A 16,225-nucleotide genomic window follows, 5' to 3' on the forward strand; every position below is an offset into this window, starting at 1 on the left:
ATATGCTTCCGCATATAAAGACAAACTTAAAAGGGTTCATGATGTAAAGTTGAAGAAAAGGACTTTGAAGTGGGTCAAAAAGTGGTTGTATAATTCGAGGTTGAAGTTGTTTCCAGGTAAGCTCAAGTAAATGGATGGGTCCATATATCATTACACGAGCGGGTTGGTTTGGTGATGTGGAGATAGAAGATGCTCAAGACCAAATGAAGCAAGTGGTGAGTGGACAACCTTACTTGAAGGAATGGATATCAACATGCTCGATGTTGATAGGTTGAGTTACTTCTTACGCTCGCCGGATGAGGAATCAAACTAAGAGGCCCAGGTTTGTTATATATTTTTGTTTAATTTAGTTAGTTTAATTTGGTTTAAAAATTACCGTTCTCGTCTTGTAGTGTGTTCGACTCAAGTGTGGGAAACTCTTACGAATTTCTCTACCGTGTTGGAACAACTCGGATCTTTCATGGGGTAGGGTAAATTTTGTGCGTTTTAATAAATTAAAATGTGTTTTTTTGTGTTTAAAAAATATTGGCATTAACCTACAGTGGCCACCGTAGGCTATAGTGGAATTTAAATATCTTAGCAAAAAACTGTCTTACGTTGAACATTTATGCCTAGAGGCCACCGTAACCTACGGTTTACGATAGACCCAGGGCTAGGTGCCGAATTTTGAGTATTAAATAAAAAAATAAATAAAGTAAATTAATTCTTTACAATATATCTCCACCACAAGACGAGATTTCATTCTTCCCTACCATATACTTCACTTTTTTTTTCCTTATCTTCCCCAACCTTTAAACCCTAACTTCTGTACTTCAAACAATCATAATTTCTTCATCCATTAACCAAATCAAGTGATTTTCAGGTCTATTTTGACCAGAATTTCACAAGGGTATCCATTGGGTACTTGCATTGTGAATAATATTGTGTTTTGGTAGTCGATTTTGGACAACTTTGTCCGAAAAGTTTTGGGTGATTTGTGGGTTTTTGGTTTAGATTGAAGCTTTTATTGTCCTCACCTTCTACAACACGAAGGTATGCAATTTCTTTTCAATCTTGAAGGTGTATTCATGGCAAGTTTTTAAGTTTTTCATAATAATTTTACATCTTGCTTGAATTTTTGAATGATATGGACTTGTGAGTTTGAACGAGTTACAGTTGTAGATGTTAAGTTATGGATTCAAACATACTATTGGGCAGAATTTTGGTTATTTAATGGACATAATGCTCAAATTTATTTTGGAAAAGATGAATATTGTGTTTAATTTATATCTGCAGCCATAGTGTCAGGCAAGTGTGGGGATGTTTAAGGTTGAAGAGATTATAAGGTGTTTCTTGGTTGTTTGTTGTGATTACAGAATGGGTTAAAAAGGCAAGGAGCCAGTTGGGTCTTCTAGCAATCCGGCTGAGCATCAAAAACGAAGAAGATTATTATTACAGCCGGATGTAGAAGAGGAACAAGAAGATCATAGAGGTGAAATACTAATTTGGAACTATGGGTCATTGGCAGACCAACCTGTGGAATGACAACCGGAACTATTTCATGAACAAATGAACGCTTTAGCTCAGAAGAAGGGTGTGTTCATTTGTGAAAAAGAAGTGCGGGAGGCGGAGTTTGGTCTGTTTGGGTTTACTGATAAGTTTCGAGCATTGGTTTGGGAAGTTGCTTTAAAGTGTTATGAACGGGAGTCGACTAATTTGTTTGATACGGAAATACAGGAGTGGGTTGCTACTTTAAGACGTGTTACAGGTAGTAATCCATCAAAGTCAAAATTAATCGGTACCGTGATTGGAATTGAGGTAGAGATGTCATTTGATAATTTATGGCGGGTTGCGAAGTTTGATAACAAGCCCGCCAATTTGTATATTTTCCCTAGTTGAAATGATTTGTATTTCGAGCCTAATAAGCAACCTATGCGGAATACCATGTTGGATTATTTGTTCTTTGCCGGAACATACGCTTGGAAGCTTTATAGGAAAAATCTGAGGATTGAAGAAAAGTTAATGTTGATGATAAGCATACACAATATCATTCCGTGACGGGTTGATATGATTGAGAAACAGCGTGGATAGGAAAATAATACCTCACTGTCAATTAATTACCGCGTTGTTGAAGACGTATGGGGCAATTAATGATGGTGATAAGGGCTCGTACAAAAGGTTCAAACCATTTGATATTACACGTTTGGGGGCTGGTTGGAAATATAAACAATCTGAGAGGTATCACAAGCTGAAAAGTGATAAAAGAAGATGGTGAGCGTTAAAGGCAGATGCAAGACTTTTGCAAGCGGGTGAAGAGGATGAACCCGAAAGTGAGGAAAGTTGTGAAAGTGGTGATGAGTATTATCAAGATAATCCGAATGTGGTTCCCATAGATACAGATCAAGCGGGGCCGAGGCGGGGTGAAAGGAAACCGGGTGTTTATTCAGATTATTTGGGAAGTGCATTAGATTATGCTTAATAGCCGTATGAATAAAATTGGGCCTCCCGAGGGACCATGCAAGAGGTGGTTGAACGAAACCGACCACCTACTTTTGCAGATTGGTCTTAATCTTCCCAATCCATATTCGATCAACAAGCATACACGGGTGCAAGTATGAAGAGGGCATTAAAGCAAAAAAATGACCGCCAAGAGCAATGGAACCAAACTAGTGCTTATGCCTTTGAACAAGAGATGCACAACTGGTATATTGATGATCGACATCGAAGGATTCATGATGCATGGCATGCGGACCCGCCAATTATGGATTACACTACCTTGCCACCGTATGATCGTAGTGTGTCATACCCTACGCTAACATTGTATCATTCCTTGAGGGTGGATCCTGATATGGTCTAAGGTATATTCAATTATTATATATATTCTCTACACTTTTGAGTTAGTTTTGAGGTAGTTTTATTTAATATACTCCTTACTGGCTCATATTTGAATTTTAAAACTTTCATGAGAGAACGAGTTATATGGAGTACTTATATACACTAAAAGTGAGACCAACGTGGTTAATGTAATAGAAGTATTTAGTTATTATTTTAATGATGGTTTACTATAAAAGAAAGTAGTAAATATGTTAACAAGATTTAAATTATGAAATTAAAGAAAGCTTGTTCGTTGGTTTCGGAAGGGAAAACAATAACTTAAGTGGGCCTCCATTAAATTGGAACTTTGAGAAGCAATTACCCACAAAAAGAAAAAGGCCCACGTAAATACCAATCTTAAGACTTGGAGTCGGTACGCAATAAGAAAAAAAAACCTACAACGATGGATATTATGAGACATCCGTAACAGAATAACAAAACAATATATTAAAAATACGTTGAGGGTTTTTGTGGCAGCTACCGTTGAAAAAAAAGAAAATAAACTCTTGGTTGTGGAAGAAAGAATCCGAAGAAAGAAAAAAAAAGTAAAACAAGTGTCGAAAAAAAGTCACGGCAAGAAAGAAAAGAAGCACGCAGCCACATTGGTGAATTATTGGTTCCAACTCCTTTATATATTATTTTTCATGAACTCATTCACTTTTGTTTCGTACTTGATTATGGGTAGCTAAATAATTTATACGCCTAGGTTTTGGTTGAGCACTATGTTATATTAATGGTGTTAGAACTTTGTTAACATAAGTTTTTCCCACATTGAAAGTAACAAAGAAAAATTTGTGTTTATAACCATTAGTCCAAGTAAACTATCAAGTTGAGAACTACTGGGCTAAGATGGATGGGCTTTGTATATATGAATATATAATGGGTCAAAGATAGGGCCTTGGGCACTACCAAAAATATCTTAACTATTCATTGAAGTCAGAATCAAGGTCGTCATCTTGATTGATTGTTGTATCCTTAAAACAGATCCGTGCATCGGAAATTTCTGTTTTAGGACACTGCTCGCAGGCCTCAATCTATTTTTCTTTTATAATATTTTCTTCAATTCAAGTACGTTTCTCCTTTGTAAACTATTTATTGAATGCAATATTATATTTAGTTCGTATTTGGGATTCAATATTGTTGATTAGTGACTTTTGATATAACAAATGGTTTAACGAATTATTATTTGATGTTGGTTGATTTAATGCCATGGTAAAGTTTTTAATTGATTTGTTCATAACATATATGAGTAATATAATCTGATTTATGGTTTTAATTATTATTCCACTTTTGTTTAATAGTTTTTGGTGATTGTTAGACGTATGATTAGGTTGCCTACGTTTTGTTTTCAACTTGTTTGCGGTTTATGGTCGAAATAACCGTTGGAATAATTTATAAAAGCTTATTAGATTTTATTATTCTATCTCTAGAGAGGCCGGGAGACAATTTATTGTTGTGTCATCTTTGTCTTTTGCGGGTTTGGGTAATAATTGCACGGGAGTGAGTTATCCTAGGTCCGTTTAGATTATTGTGATACAAGTCATGTTCAAATTATTTATTAATACCCCCTTATATTAATATATATTGTATTCGAAGAGACCAGGAGGTGATTTGGATTTTGGTGTACCGTAGTATTATTAGGTAAGGTAAGACCGGGAGGTGATCCAAACCTTTAACAATTGAGCTTCACATGTCGTTAGAGTTATAGGGTTTCGTTAGTGAGGCCGGGAGGCGATCTAGCGCGCTTTAGTGATCTTTAGTGTCATAATTCAAAGATATTGTTTTTCAACAAAGTCAAGTTCGTTAACTATTAATTTTAACTAGTAGGAATCCATTACCTAGTTAGTCGTTTCTCACATATTAGTAAAACACGAATTTTTATAAACTTTTGTTTTTAGTTTAATTTTTAATTTGTTAAGTATAATTAGTTTAATTAATATAAAAAAAGAATTCCCAAAATCAAAAGAAAGTCTAGGTTAGTAATCATTTAGGTTAAATAATTTGAGTTTACCATAGTGTCCTAGGTTCGATATTCGTTCTTACTTGCTAGCTACAGTACGACCGGTACACTTGCTGATTGTGTGTGGTTGTTTAGGTGAATTCGGTTAAACTTGGTTATTAATACCTACATATATATACATATATATATAGACACATTTCACATATCAAGTTTTTGGCGCCGTTGCCGAGGACATTGGAAAAATTCTTTGTTTAAATCGAGTTGATTATCTGATGTTTATTTGTTGATTTTCTTTTTATTTGTTTATTGCTCCTTAAAAAAACAAAAAAAAAAGAAAAATATTAAATAATTTTAGTTTTAGTTTAGTCATAATACCCGTTCTCAAGGCCCACCTTTATTCACTGAATCAAAAGAGCATGAGAGAGAGTTTTGACGAGCGAGTTAAAGAGCCTACATCAGGTGCGCGTCACTACTCTTAGAATAGATATGGACAACGTCGTTCCACCACCGAGACAAACCGTTTATGCTAGAGCGAACGATGGAATCGTGGGAGCTCGATCTACAATTGTCCGACCTTGTATGACTAATAATAATTGGCAAATTCCCTCTCACGACAAGAATACTATCACCAATTGTGCTCAGTTCCATGGCTTGGATGACGAAGATTCTCCGGGACACCTGTCCCTATTCATGCGGATCTGCAAAACATTTAAAATTAATAATATCTTGTCGACTTCATTCATCTTAAGGTATTCCCATTCTCACTTTCCGGTCGTGCTGCTTCATGGTTTGAATCTCATCCAAACGCGTCAATCACCACACGGGTTGACTTGCAATCCAAGTTCCTTAGGAAGTATTTTCCTCCATCGAAGGTCGGACGTCTACGAGAGCAAATCCGTTCATTTCATATGACCTTGATAAGTTCTATTAATCTGCATGGGAAAATTTCCAAACTCTTATAAGTAGTTGTACTCAGCATGGCCTAAACGATTGGGTTGTGGTTCTTACTCCCGTTAACCCAACAACGATTCAATAGAGCCGCTGGAGGAAACATGCTCGATAAACTCACCATAGATGAGGCTGAAGAAAAGTTTGAGACCATAGCATTATGGGATCAACATACGCTGAGTAGAAGGTCCGTCTCGGCTACAAAGGCCGCAACCATATCTGCATCACGTGGAGTGCATCATGTTGATCAGAATACGAGTGTGCCGGCGGCTGTGGAGGCACTAAAGAGGGAGTTTAGAGAGCTTAAGTTGCAAGTTCGTAGGTGCGAGATACGTTGTTGAAATCACGAGACAGCCGATTATCCCGTGAGGAGGTAGATTTTCTTGCTAATCAAAACCATTCCTTCAATTCTGGGTGGCGAAATAATAATTCTAAATCTATTTGACAGGAAGGTAACTCCGGTGCCAAATAGTACTTCCATGATCGAAGATATGTTGGCTAACCAATCTCAATTGTTAAATCAGCTCTTACAAAATGATGCCAACACCAAATCCACTCTTTTGTAGCATGAGACGTTTATGAAGGGACAACAGGTCGCATTTCAGAATCTTGAAGCCAAGTTTGGTGAGTTGTCCATAAAGATTGATCAACGAACCCCGGGGAGTCTTCCAAGTAACACCGTCTTTAATCCTGGTGGGAGAGTGGTCGTTTGAGATACACCAAGTGAGGAAGAGGAGCTCGACGAGGAAGTGGAGTTAGAGACCCCGCCTGATAAGGTGAATGAGAGGCGAGGCCCAGCAAGTACCTCACGATCAGGCGGGCATCAGTTGAAAATGAGAAGCAGGTTGACTAGGAACTGGTGCGAGTCTATATGCCAAAACCTACATACCCCGATCGTCTAGTGAAGAAGAATGATTCGGAGCAGTACTCTAGGTTTCTAGATATGCTTAAGAAGCTCCATGTGAACATTCCGTTTATCGAAGCTCTTGCGAACATGCCAAAACACGCCAAGTTTCTTAAATATTTGCTCACTAATAAAAAGAAACTCGAGGAGCTTTCAAATGTTAATCTTAGAGAGAGTGTTATGCCGCCGTACAGAACAAGCTTCCTAGAAAGTTGACAAATCCGGGCAGCTTTATCATTCCTTGCTTGATTGGTGATCTTCATGTTAGCAATGCTTTGGCCGACGTTGGTGCAAGCATTAACCTCATGCCCTATTCTGTGTTTGCCAAACTTAACGTGGGAGAGCTGCTTCCCACCCGAATGAGTATCCAGTCGGCAGTTGGCATACCGATATGTGAAGTTCCCAAGGGGCATTGTGGAAAACATGTTGGTGCAGGTAGACAAATTCATCTTTCCGGTCGACTTTGTCATTCTCAATATAAATGAGGACTCGAACATTCCGCTCATCCTCGGTCGTTCTTTCTTAGCCACCGCACGCGCTCTCATTGTTGTTGCCGATGGCAAACTGACGTGCAGAAATCCATGAGGCATACTCAGCAGCCGGATGACACTCTCTACTTCATCAACACTTTCATGATGCATGTAGGCTACTATCTTACAAAGGTCTACGAGAGAGACACATCTGACACCCATATCATCAATGTGGAAAATCAGTCATTCGAAAAGACATAATTTGATTTTGAATTGGAGCAGCTGGAGGAGCAGCAGCTACCTGAGGAAGGAGGACACAAGCAGATCATGAGTTCCCTAATATTTTCTAATATCCTTGCGATTGAAGAGTGAGAGTTTCCGATTAAAAAACCATATGTTGAGAGCCCCCATATTTAGAGCTAAAAGATTTACCATCTCATCTCTTGTATGCGTTTTTAGGGGAGGGTTCTCAACTTCCCATCATCATCTCATAAGCATGCCATCGCATGGAAGCTTATGGATATCAAAGGTATAAACCCGTTGTTCTACAAGCTTAAAATCTGTACGGAGGAGGAGTTTAAACCTATGGTTCAGCTGCAAAGGAGGTTTAACCCGAACATGCAGGATGTTGTCAAGAAGGAGGTTATTAAGTTGCTCGATGTTGGTTTGATTTTCCCAATCTCCGACTTCTTGCATTTTTTTTGCGTGCGATAAATTCCATTCCTATCTCGTGCTTTCTGAAGATTATCGTCTTTTCTGATCATGCGGCTCTGTGGTACCTGTTCGCTAAGAAAGATGCGAAGCCTCGACTCCTTCGTTAGATCCTTATGCTTCAAGAATTTGGTATAGAAATTAAAGATAAAAGAGGGGCCGAAAATGTCGCCGTTGACCACTTGTCATGGCTAAAAAATTCCGACATGGACAAGACCCGGGAATAGGGGTTGGTGATGATTTCCCAGGTGAGACGCTACTGTATTTAAAGGCGAGTGAAGAAGGGTTTCCAAGGTTTGGTGATCTTGATAATTATATATCCTCTGGTGAGTTAGTTCCTGTTAAAACCCGAATAGTTATCAATCTAATAACAATTTACAGATCTCGGATATGTGTTAACCGATTAATACATTAACTATAGATCTAGATCATAATTAACTTTGATTCAGTATTATATGTGTGTATATATTATCAGTATGCATATAATAGTAATCGTATAATGTTAGGATGAAGATTGAGAGAGAATCTGGACAGAGTTTCGTTAATTAACTTCTCAAAACATAAATTAAACGTGAACAGGGTTCACTATATATAGAAGATAGGTCTGGTTCGCTAACATCCCCTAGCGAACCAGACGCTACTTCGTTACATACATTAATAAACAAAATAACTTAACGAATCATCCTCTGATTCGTTAACATCGCCTAACGAATCAGAGGGAATAACCTTAAGTCTTAGTTCGCTAACATCCCTAGCGAACTAGACAATACATATAACGAACTTTCCTTTAACTTATAATGAATTATTACATTCAACATAAACAAATACGTTATCGATAATTACAAAGACTCAAGACGCAAAACCGTGCACTAACAGACACCCCCTCGTCTTGAGCTCTTTGTCTTTAAGTTACTTGAAGCGCTTGGACTTCCAGTCTCTGCAACTATGAATTCCATTTTCATGACAAACGCGCACAACGCGTTGGAATTGCATAGCCAGGTCGTAGTCTTCATTGTGCTCGAACAGAATCTTTTTCTTGTGTAGCACGTCATTGTCTGTTTCGAATAAATTAACCAACCACATCAGGTCGATTATCTTGATAAGCTCAGTCTTCAGACCTTTACCAAGTACAATAACGGCCTCGCCAGTACGATTGTCATAGTACCAGCGGTTAATGAGAGATGCATCTGTTGGGGCATCGTCTTCACAGGAACCTGCTTCATTGTCTTTGGCGGCTTTACCTTTTGGACAAGTTTACTCCAACCAGTCCTCGGGTCAATCTCATCAATACGCTTACGTCTCGGGAACTTGGGCTTGAAGAACTTGAAGCCATGATTGACCTCGAACAGTAAGGATTGGTGAAACCACTCAGCTGTTCGGTAACCCCCACGATTGCTAAATGGACGTCTCGCGAGGGTACGAACATCCCAATGCGGTAAAGTAAGAACGTCCTTCATCGTTTCGTAGTACTGGACCCCCTTTTCCCACTTAATTATACATACTTTAAGCTCATAATCATAAAGCCATGAGACAATATCACCATGTACATTGGAAACAGTCTTGAAGGAGGTCACTTGATTTTCTTTAACCCATGCAGCAGCGGTGTCTTTACGTTCTTGATCAACATATCGATACGCACTGATGATTTTACCCACTTTCTAGCGTTTGAACCATCTTGCAATATCATCATCATTTAAGACTTCAAGTGACTGAACTGTCCGCTTACACTTCAACACCTTCTCCAATTCATCTTCTGCCGCTTTAACCGTTTGTTCATCAAATATCGGAGCACCTTGATCAACATTAGTGTGTTGAAACAAGTCCGAATACTCCTCAGCAGTTACATCTTCCATCTCAACATCCTCATCTTCATAAATAAAGTCCGTATTCATCTGAATTGATGGATCATCCGATATACCTTTCTCATTCACCACCTCGACATCAGGCTCAGTCTCTAAAGCAGTCAACTGATCGTCATTCAGCCCAAGCAATATAGAAATCTGCTCTCGTGTCAGAGACCTATCCAAAAACTCACCAACCTCTATCTCATCTATGTTCACCACACTCCTAACCATCCCCGATCCATCCACAATCATCTCAATTGGCTTAGTAGCAGTTGGATCTTGATACATAATAATCTGTTTACCCGAGTCTTCAACACCACTTGTACCAGCACCGGAAGATGAACCATGCGATTGTTTAGGCTCACCTCCTGCACCATACTCGTCAGGATCTTGATCGTCATTTTTGATTTTCTTAAGGGCATCTTCTTTGCAAGTCAATTGCAAATTTAATTCTTCTTGTTCTTTCATTTTCACCCCCTGAGACTCAACAATCGCTCGCAGCGCTTTAGTCTCCTTCTGACAAAATGAGATAAAACTCATCATCCATCTTTGATTCTCCATAAGATGTTATTGATTCTGACGGTCAGCTGCCATTTGGTTTTCATAAAGATGTAGAAGATTCAGCAGCATCTCAGTGTGTAGGATTAGTGGCAAGTTGTATAGGGAGGGATGAACAGGTTGGATCGGTCCCTGAGGCCGAGTGATTCTTAATAACGAAACATCACTTGGAGGAGGTGGAGTAGGACGAGGAGGAGGAGGCCTCATCGATGGTGTTTAAGGGACAGTAGATAATGTAGCATGAGGCCTTGGTATCTCGGATAACGCCATTTGAGGGATTAAACCAAGCCTTTCATGTGACACCATCGTCGTAGTCAATGTAAGCATCGGAGTGCTAGTAGTAGGCGGCACTGCCGAGCATTGAGGCGTTGATTGACGAGGTGGGGGGACACCAATATTGATCCCAGCCCCCGCTGAAACACGTCTCTTCTTCGATGGCTCACCCATTGCCACTGCTTTCCCTTTCCTTTTCCGTTCTTGTTGAGCTGCAATGGTGGCAGCTAATGCAGCATTTACTACCTCTTGTTGTTCCTGAAAGGCAGCATCACCAGCTCCACCATCCCCATCATTTCCATCATCATTCCCATCATCATCGTTCCCACCTTCTCCCCCTTCACGCTCAGAATCTGAGTCATCGTGGATCCAACGTTCATTAGGAGGACATACATAATTAGGATTAATTATATGACCAATCATTCGTTTATCCTTTGGCTTCTCCTTTCGATACACCAACATCCTATGTATTGTATCAGCTTTCATATGTTCCATAGGAAACTCGTCATTCACTTGAGTTTGATCAATGACTAAATTGGAAATTAAGTCTTGAATAATCAGCTGTAGGAAGCGAGGATACATTAAAAACTTATTCTTTTGAAGTGTTTGCTGAACTTGCTCTTGAAGATGATCATAAACTAACTCAGAGTAGTTAAACGGCTTGTTGAGAATAAGAGCAACAAAAGCTGACTGTATACTACTTCTAAATTCGTCAAATCCACCACGTCGACCACTCATACAATGAATTAAAACATGAAGAAGATACTTGTATGGTGGGCATAGACCATTCTTGTTCAACATAGACTTATCAATATTGCCACCATAACGTAGACAAGTAAACAAACCCTTGATCAACTGCTTGTCAAATTCACTTGGGTTGTTATCGTTATCACCAAATTGAAGTACGTGGCGAACCACTCCCACACTAATTGTAATAGCAATTTGATTAATTGCGGCTCGAATATGATTTTCCGCCTCAACAACTTCAGCAGTATCCCAAAACTGCCTAATAATATTTAGAGACACTCTGGGTCGAGCAGTGATTGCATAACGTATCACTGAACGTCTTAAGAATGCTAACATGTCTCCAAATACGTCAACATCAGCAATATCTTGATCAATATATGCACAGATGTTGTGTTTTGTGTCATATGGTAACAAAATAACATCCTCTTGAGGTGGTTGTTCCTGTGGTGGTTGTTCTTGTTGTCCTTGATCGGCAGCTGGTGGATCTTGATTTACTTGATCAACCATTTTAACTGTATAAGTATAAAAGAATATAAGGAATGTGAAGACGTAAATGCATTTAGCACCAATATATATCTAGTTATTTATAAATGGTGTATTCAGGTGTATTCAATGTCAAATAATATGTGTAATTAATATATATACGCGTTTAGACGATTGACATACTTTATTTAAATTAAATTGTAAATTTAAATTTGATTAAGTAATTAAAAAGAATGTCATTCGTGTAAGTATCACTCTGATTTGTTATAATTTGGTAACGAATCGAGCGATTCGCTATCAGGTAAATACGTTAATGAAAGAGACAGCGAATCAACTATGTGAGTGTAACGAACTGAAGTCTAGTTCGTTACAAATTTGGCGAATCCAAATTTGATTCGTTAAGATCCTGATTCGCTGAGCTAGTTCGTATGTTTCTTTAACGAATTGGACACGAAGCAGTTCCAATTCGCTAAAGATAACGAATGGTCAATAAAATTAGACTTGATCTTTGACTCGCATAGTCAAGGTCAAAATTAATAAGAACACCGAAGGTCAACAACACAAACCCAGCTACAATTAGTTCATGCTTATCGTCGAACAATCAAAATAGCAGGTCTATGTGACTCGGAATCGCAATAGGAGGCTCACGGTGTTAAGATTGAGACTAAACACCATAATATACATAAGAACAATCAGTAACTTAAACAGAGTCGAAACCTCTGAAAATAATATCATTCAATCAAACTAGCAAATAATAATCAATCATTGATTAAAGTCTACCCAAGGTCTCGGAATCACATTCCGGTGACATTGAATCATAAATAAACAACTTTAACATGATAAATAACAAATAAATCAGGGTTTATGAACTCGGAAAACCCTTAAACCACAAAAATCCATAAATAGTCTATCAAATCATAGTCATTTTTGACAAAAATTACACCGCGGTGATTATCTATACCTTAGAAACATAATGGTATCCTTGAAATGTCGAAAATTAAAGGTCGAATTTCATAGAAAATTTTGAATAAGGTGACTTTAGGTTGAAGAAAAAGATGAACAGTGAAGGACTGTTCGTCTTTTTCTGTCTTATATAGCTTAGCACGCTACTCGAGGTACTCTTTGTACGAATCAAGCGATTCGTTTGAATTAGAAATAACGAACTAGATCATTCGCTATTCCAGTTCGTTACCTTAGAGTAGCGAACAAGACATGACTCGTGTCTTAATTCGCTAAATATATATAACGAAGTAGGGATGATTCGTTACAGAGTGCGGAAGCGAATTAGGTGAGCGAACTATAAACCAGTTCGCTAAAGAATCACACCTAATTCGTTATCCATAATTAACGAAGTAGTTTTTACCAAAATAAAAAATTTATTTAATTTTAACTTAAATAATTAAAATTAATTAAATTAATAATTAATTAAAAAAATATTTTATTTAACTTAAAATAATTACCGAGGATCTTTTATCCCGATAAATAAATATCTTAAAAACGTTTCACTTTTACGAAACATAACTTAAAGCCATTAAATAATCTGTAAAGTACTAAAGATAAAATAGTTTTGGTATTTTGTAAAAATTAAAGAATGTATTTACAAAGAAGCATCCGAACATAAAAATTGGACAATCTTTTTTGTGTTTTTCAATGATTTATCAAAATCAGTACATATTTTTGTATTTTTGTTGAGTTTGAGCAGAGAATCATATTGACCAAAATGCCCTTCCATCACAGTTTTATATTTCAGCTATATTACTGCTGGCGTTAAGTCGGTCATTGATATTGTTGTCCACTTAAATCTTATAACAAACCTTCGAGCATTTTTGTGATATGATTTATGGTTCAATTAGCGAACAGAATATCATAAACTGTAAGCCCCTAATCTCGGTTCAAGCTTAATTTGATTTTTACCAAATCACCCCAACTTGACTTAAACCATTATAATGTTGATCAAAATTTTTGATACTAATTGAGAACTTTTGAGCAATGCATCAAGTTTCCTTTACTGTGAGTGAGTATGCACGAGTCCATCTGTCGGCTTACATACATTGTATACCCTGGGGTCCGTTTCTTATTGGTATTGAGACGCACGCAAGGGAGGAACAATTGTATGACTAACAGCGGATTTTGATCAAGTCAGTAATTTAGATTGTACAAAGTACAGCGGTGATCAAGTTTAATTACTTTGGGTTTACTCTAGAAAGCGAGTGAAATATTAATGCTTATGAATACTCAGCTGATTAAGCCGCATAAAGACTCACAGTGTCCAGAATCCTAACGCTTGTTATTTGCTTTATTAGATTTTTGGGTGATCAACAATTATAAGGCTTGAGTATGATCGGTTATTACATTTCTGCCATCTTCACCGAGACTTTTGCTAGAGACTAACACCTCTTGCAATTTGGCTTTTCTTTAAGTTTATATCACTTACTTTACTCTAACTGCTTGTTTAAAACCTATCAATACACTGATGATTAAGCACACAACCTTTTAAGCTTATTTCTTTTCTGGATTTAGGGTCAAATAATCAATGTACTATCATTTTCTCTTTTTTCTTCAAAAACTCAAAATTTTGAGGAGCATAAAATGTTTTTAAAGTGCCCCAGTTAATTTAAGTTTATAAATTAATGGCTATCCTATTCATCTACTAGTAGAGAACCGGACCAAAACATGCAAGCATGCTTCACAAACTTAAATAACTGACTAAATTCTCAGCTAAAATAAATAGAAAGCTTAATGAACTCCCCAATTACTATCCATTTGTCAGATAAATGGCTAACCCAAAGATTTCCAAGAAATTATCAGGACTAAACATACACAAGTATATGTTCTTCAAAATAGAAGCAAATGACGTAATTTTCAGCGAACATAAGCAAAAATCTTTTTGGGTTTTCTCTTTACAAACTAAAAACACAATCTTTTTGTCTTTTCGGATTTTTCTTTACAAAACAAGAAAATTCACATTCTTTTTGTCTTTTTCAAAATTTTCTGTACAAACAGAAATCACAGTCTTTTTGGTATTTTCTAATTTTAAAATGTTTTTTTTTTGGTTTTTCAAATATTAAAATAAAACAGGAAATAACACAATATTTTTGGTTTTTCAAATTTTTCTAATGTTTTTGGGTTTTATCTATACAAACTAAACGCACAATATTTTTTTTTTAAGATTCACCCCCTAAAACCTAAAAAAACAGAATGAAATTTAAACTAGAACAATAAAATAAGTAAAGATAATCATCCTAATTTTAGGATCTCAGCAAGGGTCTTCAAACCATTTAAACCAAGCAAAAAGTTAAAACGTGTTTTATCAAACGCTTTGGTAAATAGATCGGCTTTTTGAAAATCAATGTGCACTTTCTCAAGATCAATTAATTTCTTTTCATAACAATCCCGTATAAAATGATATCGAATTTCGATATGTTTCATTTTAGAATGTTGTACGGGATTCTTGGTGATATTAATAGCAGCAGAATTATTAATCAAGGTGGGAGTAGTAAGAAACTTCAAACCGTAGTCGCGAAGATGTTGTTGTATCCACTAAACCTGGGAACAGCAACTCGAGGCTGCAACATACTCAGCTTCGGCGGTTGAAGTGGAGACCGTTGTCTGCTTCTTACACTGCCCGGAAACAAGCCGGCTTCCTAAGAATTGACATCCCGCTGTAGTAGACTTGAAATTGATCTTGCATCCTCCATAATCTGAGTCCGAGTAAGCGGTAAGATCGAAAGTATCATCTTTGGGGTACCATAACCCGATGTCAGGATTTCCCCGTAGATATTGTAGAATACGCTTGACCGCTGCTAGGTGAGTCACTCGGGGACTAGCTTGGTACCTAGCACATAAACAAACAACAAACATTATGTCGGGTCGAGAAGCAGTTAAATACATTAAAGAACCAATCATGGCACGATAGAGAGTCGGATCAACGGTATCCTCCAATTCATCCGGTGATAAATTGTGACCCACGGGAAGAGGAGTAGAAGGGATTTTTCCATCAGTAATCTTGAATCGGCCCAAGACATCGTTCACATATTTTGTCTGATGAATGAAGATTCCCTTCGCAGACTGATGAACCTGCAACCCTAAAAAGAAATTCATCTCTCCCATCGAACTCATCTCGAACTTGGTTTGCATAGACTTCTCGAACTCCTTACACAAAATGTCGTTTGTAGACCTAAAAATTATGTCATCAACATAAATCTGAACGAGCAGAAGATCATCACCAATATTTTTATAAAATAAAGTGCAATCAACAGTTCCACGTTTGAAACCGTTATCCGTCAGATGGTCAGCGAGCGTGCCATACCAAGCTCTCTGGGCTTGATGTAGACCATATAATGCCTTGTTTAATCGGTAAACACGGTCAGGATAATCAGGATCTTCAAAACCTGGAGGCTGTAAAATAAACACTTCCTCATGAAGTTCACCATTGAGAAAAGCACTCTTAACATCCATTTGATACACCTTGATA

This window comes from Bidens hawaiensis, unplaced genomic scaffold (assembly GCF_021521415.1).
Source record: "Bidens hawaiensis isolate Kalapana, Puna unplaced genomic scaffold, B.hawaiensis_p1.1 tig00031509_1, whole genome shotgun sequence".
Lineage (NCBI taxonomy): Eukaryota > Viridiplantae > Streptophyta > Magnoliopsida > Asterales > Asteraceae > Bidens > Bidens hawaiensis.